At 40.4% G+C, this 16,764-nt stretch overlaps 10 non-coding genes across 10 annotated transcripts; all 10 read left to right on the forward strand.

The window, feature by feature from the left end:
- Window positions 1-1,062: 1,062 nt before the first annotated feature.
- Window positions 1,063-1,145, forward strand: TRNAL-UAA (transfer RNA leucine (anticodon UAA)). Its single transcript has one exon. It is a non-coding gene; the product is annotated as a tRNA-Leu (tRNA).
- Window positions 1,146-1,946: 801 nt separating this feature from the next.
- Window positions 1,947-2,029, forward strand: TRNAL-UAA (transfer RNA leucine (anticodon UAA)). The gene has a single exon. It is a non-coding gene; the product is annotated as a tRNA-Leu (tRNA).
- Window positions 2,030-2,840: 811 nt separating this feature from the next.
- TRNAL-UAA (transfer RNA leucine (anticodon UAA)) lies at window positions 2,841-2,923 on the forward strand. The gene has a single exon. It is a non-coding gene; the product is annotated as a tRNA-Leu (tRNA).
- Window positions 2,924-3,735: 812 nt separating this feature from the next.
- On the forward strand, window positions 3,736-3,818 carry TRNAL-UAA (transfer RNA leucine (anticodon UAA)). The gene has a single exon. It is a non-coding gene; the product is annotated as a tRNA-Leu (tRNA).
- A 7,977-nt stretch (window positions 3,819-11,795) lies between these two features.
- TRNAL-UAA (transfer RNA leucine (anticodon UAA)) lies at window positions 11,796-11,878 on the forward strand. Its single transcript has one exon. It is a non-coding gene; the product is annotated as a tRNA-Leu (tRNA).
- An 813-nt stretch (window positions 11,879-12,691) lies between these two features.
- TRNAL-UAA (transfer RNA leucine (anticodon UAA)) lies at window positions 12,692-12,774 on the forward strand. The gene has a single exon. It is a non-coding gene; the product is annotated as a tRNA-Leu (tRNA).
- An 809-nt stretch (window positions 12,775-13,583) lies between these two features.
- Window positions 13,584-13,669, forward strand: TRNAL-UAA (transfer RNA leucine (anticodon UAA)). Its single transcript has one exon. It is a non-coding gene; the product is annotated as a tRNA-Leu (tRNA).
- Window positions 13,670-14,481: 812 nt separating this feature from the next.
- TRNAL-UAA (transfer RNA leucine (anticodon UAA)) lies at window positions 14,482-14,564 on the forward strand. The gene has a single exon. It is a non-coding gene; the product is annotated as a tRNA-Leu (tRNA).
- Window positions 14,565-15,377: 813 nt separating this feature from the next.
- On the forward strand, window positions 15,378-15,460 carry TRNAL-UAA (transfer RNA leucine (anticodon UAA)). Its single transcript has one exon. It is a non-coding gene; the product is annotated as a tRNA-Leu (tRNA).
- Window positions 15,461-16,271: 811 nt separating this feature from the next.
- Window positions 16,272-16,354, forward strand: TRNAL-UAA (transfer RNA leucine (anticodon UAA)). The gene has a single exon. It is a non-coding gene; the product is annotated as a tRNA-Leu (tRNA).
- The last annotated feature ends 410 nt before the right edge of the window (window positions 16,355-16,764 follow it).

The raw sequence follows: 16,764 nt of genomic DNA on the forward strand, positions 1-16,764 counted from the left end.
TAATGTGTGCAGAGTGCCAGCTGTGCAGAGTGCCAGGTGGGTGGAGCCTAGCGGGGTAATGTGTGCAGAGTGCCAGGTGGGCGGAGCCTAGCGGGGCCATGTGTGCAGAGTGCCAGGTGGGCAGAGCCTAGCGGGGTAATGTGTGTAGAGTGCCAGGTGGGCGGAGCCTAGCGGGACCATGTGTGCAGAGTGTCAGGTGGGCAGAGCCTAGCAGGACCATGTGTGCAGAGTGCCAGGTGGGCGGCGCCTAGCGGGACCATGTGTGCAGAGTGCCAGGTGGGCGGAGCCTAGCGGGACTATGTGTGCAGAGTGGCAGGTGGGTGGAGCCTAGCGGGGTAATGTGTGCAGAGTGCCAGGTGGGCAGAGCCTAGCAGGACCATGTGTGCAGAGTGCCAGGTGGGCTGAGCCATGTGTGCTGGCGGCGGAGTGCGAAGTGGGTGGAGCCTAGCGGGGTCATGTGGCGCTGAGGACGTCAGTGTCGTGGACTGCATGGCTGGGGACAGGTGAGTGTGAGTGTGTGTGTGTGTATGTATGTGTACATGCCGCGTGCAGGAGGGGGCGGAGTGAGCTGCGCAGGGAAGTGTCGGCTTGCTGCACACGTAACTAGGATAAATATCGGGTTACTAACCAAAGCGCTTTGCTTGGATACCCGATGTTTTTCTTGGTTACCAGCTTCTGGCAGGCTGCCAGCGATGGCTCCTGCACACTGTAGCTGTAAAAAGCCCTGCTTTTTGCTGCTAGAACCGTTCTCGAATGTAACTAGAACTATCGAACTTTAGCAAAAAGCTCGAGTTCTAGTTCGATCTAGAACAGCCCCCAAAATCACTCGAATCGCGAACTGGAGAACCGCGGACTGCGAACTGCGCTCAACTCTAATACAGAGGAAAGTTAAAGTTGGAGTATGAAATTTCCAGTGAAGAGTATGGTCTACATTGGTGGCCGGTCTACAGCTCTTGATAAGTCACCTTATAAAATAAAGCTATCTGTTAGTGCAAAATTAATGATTGCACTGTTTTTATCAATCAACAGCTCCAATTACAAGCTGAAGGCTGAAACATAGCCACCAGGATGGCAGAATGGTTAAGGTGTTGGACTTAAGATTCAATGGATATGTATCCGCGTGGGTTTGAACCCCACTCCTGGTATGAGTTTTACTCATGAAAATCTTCAAGGCATCTCAAAATCTACATAGGTCTGAACAACAGGAAAGATATTGTTTCTCGTTAGCACAGTAGTATCGATGAATATTGCAATTAATTGAGTGGCGGCTTTCTAATAAACTGAAGCTCTGGTACGACGTATGATGATCACTAGAGGAAGTTTCCAGTTTCAACCAAAAAAAAGACATCTAAAAAAAATATATGTGGAATGTTTTGGGAAAAAGATGTGGTTGATTTATTGAATTAAATATTCATACTGTAGCTCCAAAAGAAGTTTTAAAGCACATGATGTCAAAATAATATGAGCGAATTGGAAGTATGATAAAAGAAATTTGTATAAAATATGGTCTTCTAGAAAGGTTAGATCAAAAAAGGAAAAGGACAGGGTGCATAGGTAGTGATGAAATGTTAAATCTGCTTAGCAAAACATGGGGTATAGTGAAGTGACGAACTTGTCATTGACATTATGTGGAAAGATTAATTTGTTTTAGGAAACTCGATTTTTTTAACTTAGCGTTGTTGATAAATCCAGGTAACATTTTATTCCAATGATCAGTTTTGGTCATCTTTCTAAACATAGAGCAAAAATGAAAGCCAATATACAGAGGAAAGTTAAAGTTGGAGTATGAAATTTCCAGTGAAGAGTATGGTCTACATTGGTGGCCGGTCTACAGCTCTTGATAAGTCACCTTATAAAATAAAGCTATCTGTTAGTGCAAATTTAATGATTGCAGTGTTTTTATCAATCATCAGCTCCAGGTACAATCGAAAAGCTGACACACAACCACCAGGATGGCCGAGTGGTTAAGGCATTGGACTTAAGATCCAATGGATATGTATCTGCGTGGTTTCGAACCCCACTCCTGGTATGAGTTTTACTCTTGAAAATCTTCAAGGATTCTCAAAAATCTACATAAACCTAAACAACAGGAAAGATAATGTTGCTCGGTAGCACAGTTGTATACCTGTAATATCTATGAATATTGCAATTAATTCAGTGGATGTTTTATAATAAACTGAAGCTCTAGTACGACGCATGATGATCACTAGAGGAAGTTTCCAATTTCAACCAAAGATAAGACATCTAAAAAAAACAAATGTGGAATGTTTTGGGAAAAAGATGTAGTTGATTTATTGAAGTAAACAATCATACTGCAGCTCCAAAAGAAGTTTTAAAGCACATGATGTCAAAGTAATATACGTGAATCAGAAGTATGATAAAATAAATTTGTATAAAATATGGTCTTCTAGAAAGGTTAGATCAAAAAAGGAAAAGGACAGGGTGCATAGGTAGTGATGAAATGTTAAATCTGCTTAGGAAAACATGGGGTATAGTGAAGTGACGAACTTGTCCATGACATTATGTGGAAAGATTAATTTGTATTAGGAAACTCGATTTTTTTAACAGCGTTGTTGATAAATCCAGGTAACATTTTATTCCAATGATCAGTTTTGGTCATCTTTCTAAACATAGAGCAAAAATGGAAGCCAATATACATAGGAAAGTTAAAGTTGGAGTATGAAATTTCCAGTGAAGAGTATGGTCTACATTGGTGGCCGGTCTACAGCTCTTGATAAGTCACCTTATAAAATAAAGCTATCTGTTAGTGCAAATTTAATGATTGCACTGTTTTTATCAATCATCAGCTCCAGGTACAATCGAAAGGCTGACACACAACCACCAGGATGGCCGAGTGGTTAAGGCGTTGGACTTAAGATCCAATGGATATGTATCCGCGTGGGTTTGAACCCCACTCCTGGTATGAGTTTTACTCTTGAAAATCTTCAAGGCTTCTCAAAATCTACATAGGTCTAAACAACAGGAAAGATATTGTTGCTCGGTAGCACAGTTGTATACCTGTAATATCTATGAATATTGCAATTAATTCAGTGGATGTTTTATAATAAACTGAAGCTCTAGTACGACGCATGATGATCACTAGAGGAAGTTTCCAATTTCAACCAAAGAAAAGACATCTAAAAACGCCAAATGTGGAATGTTTTGGGAAAAAGATGTAGTTGAATAATTGAGGTAAACAATCATACTGTAGCTCCAAAAGAAGGTTTGAAGCACATTATGTCAAAATAATATGAGCGAATCAGAAGTATGATAAATGAAATTTGTATAAAATATGGTCTTTTAGAAAGGTTAGATCAAAAAAGGAAAAGGACAGGGTGCATAGGTAGTGATGAAATGTTAAATCTGCTTAGGAAAACATGGGGTATAGTGAAGTGACGAACTTGTCATTGACATTATGTGGAAAGATTAATTTGTTTTAGGAAACCCGATTTTTTTAACTTAGCGTTGTTGATAAATCCAGGTAACATTTTATTCCAATGATCAGTTTTGGTCATCTTTCTAAACATAGAGCAAAAATGAAAGCCAATATACAGAGGAAAGTTAAAGTTGGAGTATAAAATTTCCAGTGAAGAGTGTGGTCTACATTGGTGGCCGGTCTACAGCTCTTGATAAGTCACCTTATAAAATAAAGCTATCTGATAGTGCAAATTTAATCATTGCACTGTTTTTTTCAATCATCAGCTCCAGGTACAATCGAAAGGCTGACACACAACCACCAGGATGGCCGAGTGGTTAAGGCGTTGGACTTAAGATCCAATGGATATGTATCCGCGTGGGTTCGAACCCCACTCCTGGTATGAGTTTTACTGTTGATAATCTTTAAGGCTTCTCAAAATCTACATAAGTCTAAACAACAGGAAAGATATTGTTGCTCGGTAGCACAGTTGTATACCTGTAATATCCATAAATATTGGAATTAATTGAGAGGTTTTATAATAAACTGAAGCTCTAGTACGATGTATGATGATCACTAGAGGAATTTTCAAGTTTCAACCAAAGAAAAGACATCTAAAAAAAAACAAATGTGGAATGTTTTGGGAAAAAGATGTAGTTGAATAATTGAGGTAAACAATCATACTGTAGCTCCAAAAGAAGGTTTGAAGCACATTATGTCACATTATGGCTTCTTTTGAGTTTTTTTCATTATTACAACATTGGGCTACATTGGGGCAGGTAAGTAGATAGAGACCACTTACCTTCCCTGCTGTAAGCCCCTCTCATGTGACCGCTCCTGCCGCGATTTTGCTTCTTCCGGTCATTTCATGTCTACATGGGCAGGGCCATGTTGACATGCAAATCTGGAACAGCATGTCGCCTCCCTGCTGGGCTGTACAGTGCGTGGAGTAACCACCCCTGTTCCCTGCACCCTCCCACACATTGCCCAGCACCCCGTACTCTGCCCACAAGCTCAGTGTGTGGGCTCCCAGTGTGTGTGTGTTGGGGGGAGGTGTGCACCTCTCATCGTGCTCCATCCCCCATGCTGCGCACCCCCCATCGTGCTCCATCCGCCATGCTGCGCACTCCCAAACGTGCTCCATCCGCCATGCTGCGCACTCCCAAACGTGGTCCATCCGCCATGCTGCACACTCCCAAACGTGCTCCATCCGCCATGCTGCGCACTCCCAAACATGCTCTATCCGCCATGCTGCGCACTCCCAAACGTGCTCCATCCGCCATGCTGCGCACTCCCAAACGTGCTCCATCCCCCATGCAGCGCACTCCCCATCGTGCTCCATCCCCCATGCTGCGCACCCCCTATCGTGCTCCATTCCCCATGCTGCACCAGCATCAGCCTCTCTGCCCCCAGCATCAGTCTCTCTCCTCCCAGCATCAGCCTCTCTCCTCCCAGCATCAGCCTCTCTCCTCCCAGCATCAGCCTCTCTCCTCCCAGCATCAGCCTCTCTCCTCCCAGCATCAGCCTCTCTCCTCCTAGCATCAGCCTCTCTCCTCCCAGCATCAGCCTCTCTGTCCCCAGCATCAGCCTCTCTCCTCCCAGCATCAGCCTCTTTGTCCCCAGCATCAGCCTCTCTGTCCCCAGCATCAGCCTCTCTCCTCCCAGCCTCAGCCTCCCCCAGCATCAGCCTCTCTTCTCTCAGCCTCCCCCCTCCCAGCCTCCCTCCTCCCAGCCTCCCCAGCATCAGCCTCCCCCTCCCAGCCTCCCCCAGCATCAGCCTCCCCCTCCCAGCCTCCCCCAGCATCAGCCTCTCGCCTCCCAGCCTCCCCCAGCATCAGCCTCTCTCCTCCCAGCCTCCCCCAGCATCAGCCTCTCTCCTCCCAGCCTCCCCCAGCATCAGCCTCTCTCCTCTCAGCCTCCCCCAGCATCAGCCTACACCCTCCCAGCCTCCCCCAGCATCAGCCTACCCCAGCATCAGCCTACACCCTTCCAGCCTCCCCCAGCATCAGCCTACCCCAGCATCAGCCTACCCCAGCATCAGCCTCTCTCATCCCAGCCTCCCCCAGCATCAGCCTCCCCCTCCCAGCCTTCCCCAGGATCAGCCTCTCTCCTCCCAGCCTCCCCCAGCACGCCGTGCTCCTCTGCCGACACTCACAGATCCGATCGCATACACTCACACACACACACTCACACACATCCGATTGCATACACTCACACACACACACTCACACATCAGAACACACTCACACACATCCAATCGCATACGCACTGAAGATATCGCACATACGCGCTCACACTCACAACATCCGGAGATACCACATGCTTCTGGCCATGTGATCCTCCGGCAGGTCCTGGAAGTTCACTCCACAGTATCGCCGCCGAGAAGCAAGCGATATCCCAGGATGTTGTGAGTGTGTAGATGCGATGTGATGTGTGTGTGAGAGTGAGTGTGATCTGATGTGTGTGTATGTGTGTATGAGTTTTACTCTTGAAAATCTTCAAGGATTCTCAAAAATCTACATAGGTCTAAACAACAGGAAAGATAATGTTGCTCGGTAGCACAGTTGTATACCTGTAATATCTATGAATATTGCAATTAATTCAGTGGATGTTTTATAATAAACTGAAGCTCTAGTACGACGCATGATGATCACTAGAGGAAGTTTCCAATTTCAACCAAAGATAAGACATCTAAAAAAACCAAATGTGGAATGTTTTGGGAAAAAGATGTAGTTGATTTATTGAAGTAAACAATCATACTGCAGCTCCAAAAGAAGTTTTAAAGCACATGATTGTGATACCAATGTGATATGACTGAAAGAATGTGTGATTAGATAGGAATCATAATCAAAAGATAGGAGTGATCCCAGATATTATTTGACCTCCCAGATATTATTTGACCTATCAATAATTCAGTATCAAAGAGATGTCCTTTGGATAACCAATTTCACTATGATGACCAAAGAATAAGATAATGAGGAAGTCACATTTACAGTTCCACTTACCGGAAACTTGTGGTTGGCTTAAAGACAGGTTTAAGGAAGCTTGCATATGAAATTTACGGCTCATTGCAATATTTCACTAACACTATGGTCAAACTGTGGTCGGCCAGTTGTCAACTGGCAGGATGTGCAGGAAATGTGCAGGAATCTGCCGGTGCCCACAGCAGTTTGTGGTCAAGTTACATGAACATGACTCAGCTGTCACATGCTGGTGACCATTTAAACCCAACCTACAAAGTTTTCCTATAACAAAATACACCGGACTCGCTTAATGTTAGGGAAACCTTCCAGGACATTGAAGTGTACGTACGCACTGTTCCTGTGATGCAAGATGCCATGTTGATTCCTTATCATTAACTCGAGTTCCCTCCGATGTGAAAGGATTGCTACAACATAACGGTAATGTTGATGCATATTTCTGTTATTGTATAAGTTTCTATGACTATAGTTCTTATGCCTATGTACCATTGACTATATATATTCATGTGCTATTAAAATAAATAGTATCTTGCTATAAAGAATATTAGTATTCGTGCCTGATTAGGATATCAGTGAGCGCTTCGTAAGTACGGGCTTTCAGCCCCCTTTTTAGTAGAATTTAGCAAGACATAAATTGGCGTAGTCGGCAGGATTACTTCAATAAGAAGTAATTAAACTAATTTTTGTAATTTAGAAATTAAAAACATATATTTGGCAAATTTCCAAATATATTTTTTTCAATCTTTTTGCATAGTGTCAAAATGTTCAGAAAACGTAAGGATAATGTTAAGGAGGTTGTTGTGGAGATCCCCAGCTGGACTGAGGCTCCCTACAATCTTATAGCACATGAATTGGTCAATTGTGGATTGGCAGAACAATGGCAGAATAAGCTTAAGGGTTGTGTACCTACTGATGTTGTGAATGTACTCAGTGGTGCCCCTGTGAAAACAGGTGATGTAGTGTCTTGTGGATTGGCAGAACAATGGCAGGACAAGCTTAAGGGTAGTGAAGCTACTGATGTTGTGAATGTACTCAGTAGTGCCCCTGTGAAAACAGGTGATGTAGTGTCTTGTGGATTGGCAGAACAATGGCAGGATAAGCTTAAGGGTAGTGAAGCTACTGATGTTGTGAATGTATTCGGTAGTGTCCCTGTGAAAGCAGGTGATGTAGTGTCTTTAGCACGGCGCAAACAATGGCAGGATAAGCTTAAGGGTAGTGAAGCTACTGATGTTGTGAATGTATTCGGTAGTGTCCCTGTGAAAGCAGGTGATGTAGTGTCTTTAGCACGGCACATCTGGATTTTGGCAAGTGCATATAGTGTAATGCATGAGCGTAATCTAAAGATGCAGAAGAAAAGTTCCCAGATGGAACAAAAGATGATAGAATTAGGTGGCCTGAAAACAGTTATGGAATGTAATACCAGACTGTTGAAGGATAAATTGGAACATTATCAGAATGTGGCAGAAAAAGCTGCCATAAAAATTGCTCAAAATAAGTACAAGAAAAGAAGAGGAAAAGTAAATAAAACCAAAGTAAATAAAAGTATCATCTCAGCTTCTATAAACTGGGATCCCGATACTTGGGATGGGGATGTGTGGGATTCATCTTCATCATCTGATGAGGAGGATTACCATAAAGGGAAGATTCAGGCTAATCCCATAAGGAGGCGCCTAGAGAGGACAGAGAATGAGATCATCCGGGAACATGTCCGGGATGGTCAGGGAAATCTGCAATATGACGAAGATGGTAATGCCATCATAAATGAGAGAACGATTCCTCATGTAAAAAATCGAGTAACCATTGAAGATTACTTTCAAGGAGAAGTTGATAGCATTTTAACACAGTTTAGACAAAAACCAGGAGAAGGAAAAATGCCCTGGTTGGTCAGGGTGCACGATCTCGGAGGAGGTGGAGTGCACTTTGACGCCGGAGACATGGCAAAATTTGTCACCATGTCTCAGGACCCAGTAATTCAAAGATCAATAAAAAATTATTTTGTTGATCATAATGAGCATGGTACTCAAAACTTAATCATGATCTTAGCCCATGCTTTTCTGGACAAATACCCATCCGAAGCAGACTTTCCTATCAATGATAAACCTTGGTATACCTTAAAAGATGGTATGGAAAGGCTGAAGGAAGAAGCAATGAGGAATGCTCTTCCTCTTTTGGGAATGGATGATGATTATCTCCAGTACCCATTGACAGCCACCATAAGAAATAGGCTGGTTAAACATGCTCCTCCAGCATACAAAACAGTTATTTTAACCTTAACTGTAGCGCTGACTGGAGAATCAATCGGTGTAGTTCTAGGGAGGATGAGGGAGTTACAGGATATGGGACAGTGGGATAAATCGTCCCCTGGAGGCCATGTTGGTAACAGTAAGCTAAACAATCCTGATTGGAAAGAGAAATCAGTAGGGGAGGCCCCACGGGTGTCTCGCAAAGACATGTTCCAGGCTTTGCTTAAAGCCGGGATCAATAAGGAAAGGATTGATGGAAAGGAGACAGGAGAATTATGGAAGTTGTACAACCAGAAAGTTCTATCCACAAAGAAAGTGACCACTACAAATGTGGAGGGGGTTCAAAAACCCCCAAGGTAAAGAAATCAGAGGGAAAAGGGGAAAAAACCCCAAAGAATGTGTCTTGGGAAGATTTTCAGTCAGTTTATCCATGGGAAGAACTGGCTGCAGCCGTGGCCACAAAGGTCACGGAAGGAAGGGCTAATACACAGACTGAAGTCTGTGTAAATGAAAGTTCAGAAGGAAGTGATTTACCATAGGTAGCCAGCCAAGCCCCCCTATTGATAAAAAGGGACGAACGTCCCTACGTCAATCTTAGCATACATTGGAAAGGGGGAAATGTTCAAAGAGTCCCAGCTTTGATTGACACGGGGGCGGAGGCTACTTTAATTCATGGAAACCCAGAAAAAATAAAAGGACCTCGAGTAAAAATTGCTGGACTAGGTGGTCAAGTGATCACCGGGGTTCAGACACAGGTAGCTTTGAAGATAGGTAATTTACCTATCAAGCAGTATACGGTGCTGGTAGTACCTATACCAGAATATATTTTGGGAATTGATATCCTAAAATGGATGACTCTTAATCTAACCGAAGGAAAATTCTCCTTTGGGGTTATGTCTTGTCATAAGGAAATGCAGATCTCACATTATATCAATAATATAATGATACAAGGACAAGATGAGCAAAGTGTGAAAGATCAATTGACAAAACTGGTTGCTCATATGAGGAGTAAAGGATGGGAAATCAATGATGCCAAGGTTCAAGGACCGTCTCTGGTGGTAACATTTCTAGGGATTCAGTGGAACAAGGGGCACAGAAAGATCTTGCCCAATGCCAGACAGAAAATTATTAATTTTCTGGTCCCTAAATCCAAACAGGAGACTCAGTCTTATATTGGATTGTTTGATTTTTGGAGACAACATATCCCTCATTTGGGACAAATGTTGGCTCATTTGTACAAAGTAACGAGGAAAAAATATGACTTCCACTGGGGAGAGGAACAGCAAAATGTGTTTGAGATGGTCAGGGAAGTGTGGCAAGACATTGAAAGGATTATTCAATCTACCAAGACCACTGTATTTCATGCCGATGCTCATGTCCCTACTAACTCACTTGAATGTTTGTTTAATTCAGAAGCAGATAAAGCAGCAGCCATCAGACAAGTCAGTCCAACAGTTGACAAGGCAAGGTACAGCTGTTTGGGCACACCAGAAAGAGCGACACCTTATTCAGCAGGTTTAGACCTCAGTACATTGGAAACTGTCGTGGTACCCCCAGGTAAGGTAAAACCAATTTCAACAGGATTGGGTTGCCAGATACCAAAGGATCATTATGGTCAAATAGCCACTCGTTCTAGTTTAGTGTTAAAAGGAGCCATAGTGGTGGGAGGGGTAATAGAGGCAGATTATCAGGGAGAAATCAAGGTACTGATGCTAAATTTTGGAAATGAACCTTTGATCTTGATGAAACACCAGAAGGTGGCTCAGGTGTTGATAATTCTAATAAACTTGTCTGAAATAAGAGAAGGAACTGCCCCGGCAGAATTAACAATACGGGGTACTAAAAGTTTTGGATCCTCTAATATTAAAAATGTAGGAGCAAAAATATGGATTCAAAACCTCCAAGGACCGCCCTCAGAGACAGCGGTAATAGCGGTCGGAAAAGATCGTACTTTCCTGATAATGAGACCAGGAGTGGAGAAGTGGGAATATGTCCCACAAGAAAAATGTTATTTACGAGAATAATAGTGTATCTTTATTTGCAGATGGTGTTGTAAATAAGCGGAATCCATGGTATCGGTTACTGGGAAGAGCTCGATAGTGATGAGATGGAGAAATTCCTGTGTTTGATGTTTGCCTCTCTGGTCGTTGGATGGACAAGTCTACATCAGGAGGAACCTATGGCGAATGAATTTCTGATGCACCATCACATTTTCAACACACAGATTGCTGGATCTGTACACATTCTTCGGTTACAGCCACCAGTATCCCTTATCTGGATGTCCCGGTATCGATGGAGGAAATCTTAAAGTAGAAAAGTTGTTCTGATCATCTTGCTGATAAAGACACTCGAAGTGTTCGGCTATAGAATACTACAGTACCTATTTCCATAGTGGGATGGATCAATCTTCCATGGTGGCAAGGCAATTTGAATGCAACAGTCACCAATTTGCAATATCTGGCTTTTAAGGGAGGAATTTGTGTACCAAGAAATAAGACTGGACTGACTAACCTGGGATTCATCCCTATAGAGAATATAAAAATAAGTTTTGGGACAGCTATAAATACTGTAGATGCTTTTAAACCCAGCTTAGTGGAAAGGACAATTCATGAAATGTTATGGCCTTATGCCAATATGTTCATAAATGGGACTAGTGAAACTTGTAGTAACATATCGGGAAATGTAATGTGTAATGATTCCTTTGAATATCGAGCAAATGCCAAAACACATGATATTCAAGGGAGCTTTTCAGATAATATTGGTTTTAGTTTTAATATACTGTACAAAAGAAGTGAAAGTGATTATATTTGTGATTCAACGTTTATCTAAACAAACCAAGAAAACAAAATTTGTGGCAAACAATATTTCTTGTTTCTTTTAACAGCGTTGTTGATAAATCAAGGTAACATTTTATTCCAATGATCAGTTTTGGTCATCTTTCTAAACATAGAGCAAAAATGAAAGCCAATATACATAGGAAAGTTAAAGTTGGAGTATGAAATTTCCAGTGAAGAGTATGGTCTACATTGGTGGCCGGTCTACAGCTCTTGATAAGTCACCTTATAAAATAAAGCTATCTGTTAGTGCAAATTTAATGATTGCACTGTTTTTATCAATCATCAGCTCCAGGTACAATCGAAAGGCTGACACACAACCACCAGGATGGCCGAGTGGTTAAGGCGTTGGACTTAAGATCCAATGGATATGTATCCGCGTGGGTTCGAACCCCACTCCTGGTATGAGTTTTACTCTTGAAAATCTTCAAGGCTTCTCAAAATCTACATAGGTTTAAACAACAGGAAAGATATTGTTGCTCGGTAGCACAGTTGTATACCTGTAATATCCATGAATATTGCAATTAATTCAGTGGATGTTTAATAATAAACTGAAGCTCTAGTATGACGTATGAGGATCACTAGAGGAAGTTTCCAATTTCAACCAAAGAAAAGACATCTAAAAAAAACAAATGTGGAATGTTTTGGGAAAAAGATGTAGTTGATTTATTGAGGTAAACAATCATACTGTAGCTCCAAAAGAAGTTTTAAAGCACATGATGTCAAAATAATATAAGTGAATCAGAAGTATGATAAAAAGAAATTTGTATAAAATATGGTCTTCTAGAAAGGTTAGATCAAAAAAGGAAAAGGACAGGGTGCATAGGTAGTGATGAAATGTTAAATCTGCTTAGGAAAACATGGGGTATAGTGAAGTGACGAACTTGTCATTGACATTATGTGGAAAGATTAATTTGTTTTAGGAAACTCGATTTTTTTAACTTAGCGTTGTTGATAAATCCAGGTAACATTTTATTCCAATGATCAGTTTTGGTCATCTTTCTAAACATAGAGCAAAAATGAAAGCCAATATACAGAGGAAAGTTAAAGTTGGAGTATGAAATTTCCAGTGAAGAGTATGGTCTACATTGGTGGCCGGTCTACAGCTCTTGATAAGTCACCTTATAAAATAAAGCTATCTGTTAGTGCAAATTTAATGATTGCAGTGTTTTTATCAATCATCAGCTCCAGGTACAATCGAAAGGCTGACAAACAACCACCGGGATGGCCGAGTGGTTAAGGCGTTGGACTTAAGATCCAATGGATATGTATCCGTGTGGGTTCAAACCCCACTCCTGGTATGAGTTTTACTCTTGAAAATCTTCAAAGCTTCTCAAAATCTACATAGGTTTAAACAACAGGAAAGATATTGTTGCTCGGTAGCACAGTTGTATACCTGTAATATCCATGAATATTGCAATTAATTCAGTGGATGTTTAATAATAAACTGAAGCTCTAGTATGACGTATGAGGATCACTAGAGGAAGTTTCCAATTTCAACCAAAGAAAAGACATCTAAAAAAAACAAATGTGGAATGTTTTGGGAAAAAGATGTAGTTGATTTATTGAGGTAAACAATCATACTGTAGCTCCAAAAGAAGTTTTAAAGCACATGATGTCAAAATAATATAAGTGAATCAGAAGTATGATAAAAGAAATTTGTATAAAATATGGTCTTCTAGAAAGGTTAGATCAAAAAAGGAAAAGGACAGGGTGCATAGGTAGTGATGAAATGTTAAATCTGCTTAGGAAAACATGGGGTATAGTGAAGTGACGAACTTGTCATTGACATTATGTGGAAAGATTAATTTGTTTTAGGAAACTCGATTTTTTTAACTTAGCGTTGTTGATAAATCCAGGTAACATTTTATTCCAATGATCAGTTTTGGTCATCTTTCTAAACATAGAGCAAAAATGAAAGCCAATATACAGAGGAAAGTTAAAGTTGGAGTATGAAATTTCCAGTGAAGAGTATGGTCTACATAGGTGGCCGGTCTACAGCTCTTGATAAGTCACCTTATAAAATAAAGCTATCTGTTAGTGCAAATTTAATGATTGCAGTGTTTTTATCAATCATCAGCTCCAGGTACAATCAAAAGGCTGACACACAACCACAAGGATGGCCGAGTGGTTAAGGCGTTGGACTTAAGATCCAATGGATATGTATCCGCGTGGGTTCGAACCCCACTTCTGGTATGAGTTTTACTCTTGAAAATCTTCAAGGCTTCTCAAAATCTACATAGGTTTAAACAACAGGAAAGATATTGTTGCTCGGTAGCACAGTTGTATACCTGTAATATCCATGAATATTGCAATTAATTCAGTGGATGTTTAATAATAAACTGAAGCTCTAGTATGACGTATGAGGATCACTAGAGGAAGTTTCCAATTTCAACCAAAGAAAAGACATCTAAAAAAAACAAATGTGGAATGTTTTGGGAAAAAGATGTAGTTGATTTATTGAGGTAAACAATCATACTGTAGCTCCAAAAGAAGTTTTAAAGCACATGATGTCAAAATAATATAAGTGAATCAGAAGTATGATAAAAGAAATTTGTATAAAATATGGTCTTCTAGAAAGGTTAGATCAAAAAAGGAAAAGGACAGGGTGCATAGGTAGTGATGAAATGTTAAATCTTCTTAGGAAAACATGGGGTATAGTGAAGTGACGAACTTGTCATTGACATTATGTGGAAAGATTAATTTGTTTTAGGAAACTCGATTTTTTTAACTTAGCGTTGTTGATAAATCCAGGTAACATTTTATTCCAATGATCAGTTTTGGTCATCTTTCTAAACATAGAGCAAAAATGAAAGCCAATATACAGAGGAAAGTTAAAGTTGGAGTATGAAATTTCCAGTGAAGAGTATGGTCTACATTGGTGGCCGGTCTACAGCTCTTGATAAGTCACCTTATAAAATAAAGCTATCTGTTAGTGCAAATTTAATGATTGCAGTGTTTTTATCAATCATCAGCTCCAGGTACAATCGAAAGGCTGACACACAACCACCAGGATGGCCGAGTGGTTAAGGCGTTGGACTTAAGATCCAATGGATATGTATCTGCGTGGTTTCGAACCCCACTCCTGGTATGAGTTTTACTCTTGAAAATCTTCAAGGATTCTCAAAAATCTACATAAACCTAAACAACAGGAAAGATAATGTTGCTCGGTAGCACAGTTGTATACCTGTAATATCTATGAATATTGCAATTAATTCAGTGGATGTTTTATAATAAACTGAAGCTCTAGTACGACGCATGATGATCACTAGAGGAAGTTTCCAATTTCAACCAAAGAAAAGACATCTAAAAAAAACAAATGTGGAATGTTTTGGGAAAAAGATGTAGTTGATTTATTGAAGTAAACAATCATACTGCAGCTCCAAAAGAAGTTTTAAAGCACATGATGTCAAAGTAATATACGTGAATCAGAAGGATGATAAAATAAATTTGTATAAAATATGGTCTTCTAGAAAGGTTAGATCAAAAAAGGAAAAGGACAGGGTGCATAGGTAGTGATGAAATGTTAAATCTGCTTAGGAAAACACGGGGTATAGTGAAGTGACGAACTTGTCCATGACATTATGTGGAAAGATTAATTTGTATTAGGAAACTCGATTTTTTTAACTTAGCGTTGTTGATAAATCCCGGTAACATTTTATTCCAATGATCAGTTTTGGTCATCTTTCTAAACATAGAGCCAAAATGAAAGCCAATATACAGAGGAAAGTTAAAGTTGGAGTATGAAATTTCCAGTGAAGAGTATGGTCTACATTGGTGGCCGGTCTACAGCTCTTGATAAGTCACCTTATAAAATAAAGCTATCTGTTAGTGCAAATTTAATGATTGCACTGTTTTTATCAATCATCAGCTCCAGGTACAATCAAAAGGCTGATACGCAACCACCAGGATGGCCGAGTGGTTAAGGCGTTGGACTTAAGATCCAATGGATATGTATCCGCGTGGGTTTGAACCCCACTCCTGGTATGAGTTTTACTCTTGAAAATCTTCAAGGCTTCTCAAAATCTACATAGGTCTAAACAACAGGAAAGATATTGTTGCTCGGTAGCACAGTTGTATACCTGTAATATCCATGAATATTGCAATTAATTCAGTGGATGTTTAATAATAAACTGAAGCTCTAGTATGACGTATGAGGATCACTAGAGGAAGTTTCCAATTTCAACCAAAGAAAAGACATCTAAAAAAACCAAAGTGGAATGTTTTGGGAAAAAGATGTAGTTGATTTATTGAGGTAAACAATCATCCTGTAGCTCCAAAAGAAGTTTTAAAGCACATGATGTCAAAATAATATAAGTGAATCAGAAGTATGATAAAATAAATTTGTATAAAATATGGTCTTCTAGAAAGGTTAGATCAAAAAAGGAAAAGGACAGGGTGCATAGGTAGTGATGAAATGTTAAACCTGCTTAGGAAAACACGCGGTATAGTGAAGTGACGAACTTGTCCATGACATTATGTGGAAAGATTAATTTGTATTAGGAAACTCGATTTTTTTAACTTAGCGTTGTTGATAAATCCAGGTAACATTTTATTCCAATGATCAGTTTTGGTCATCTTTCTAAACATAGAGCAAAAATGAAAGCCAATATACAGAGGAAAGTTAAAGTTGGAGTATGAAATTTCCAGTGAAGAGTATGGTCTACATTGGTGGCCGGTATACAGCTCTTGATAAGTCACCTTATAAAATAAAGCTATCTGTTAGTGCAAATTTAATGATTGCACTGTTTTTATCAATCATCAGCTCCAGGTACAATCGAAAGGCTGACACACAACCACCAGGATGGCCGAGTGGTTAAGGCGTTGGACTTAAGATCCAATGGATTTGTATCCGCGTGGGTTCGAACCCCACTCCTGGTATGAGTTTTACTCTTGAAAATCTTCAAGGATTCTCAAAAATCTACATAGGTCTAAACAACAGGAAAGATAATGTTGCTCGGTAGCACAGTTGTATACCTGTAATATCTATGAATATTGCAATTAATTCAGTGGCTGTTTTATAATAAACTGAAGCTCTAGTACGACGCATGATGATCACTAGAGGAAGTTTCCAATTTCAACCAAAGATAAGACATCTAAAAAAACCAAATGTGGAATGTTTTGGGAAAAAGATGTAGTTGATTTATTGAAGTAAACAATCATACTGCAGCTCCAAAAGAAGTTTTAAAGCACATGATTGTGATACCAATGTGATATGACTGAAAGAATGTGTGATTAGATAGGAATCATAATCAAAAGATAGGAGTGATCCCAGATATTATTTGACCTAT

This window comes from Anomaloglossus baeobatrachus, chromosome 3 (genome assembly GCF_048569485.1).
Source record: "Anomaloglossus baeobatrachus isolate aAnoBae1 chromosome 3, aAnoBae1.hap1, whole genome shotgun sequence".
NCBI lineage: Eukaryota > Metazoa > Chordata > Amphibia > Anura > Aromobatidae > Anomaloglossus > Anomaloglossus baeobatrachus.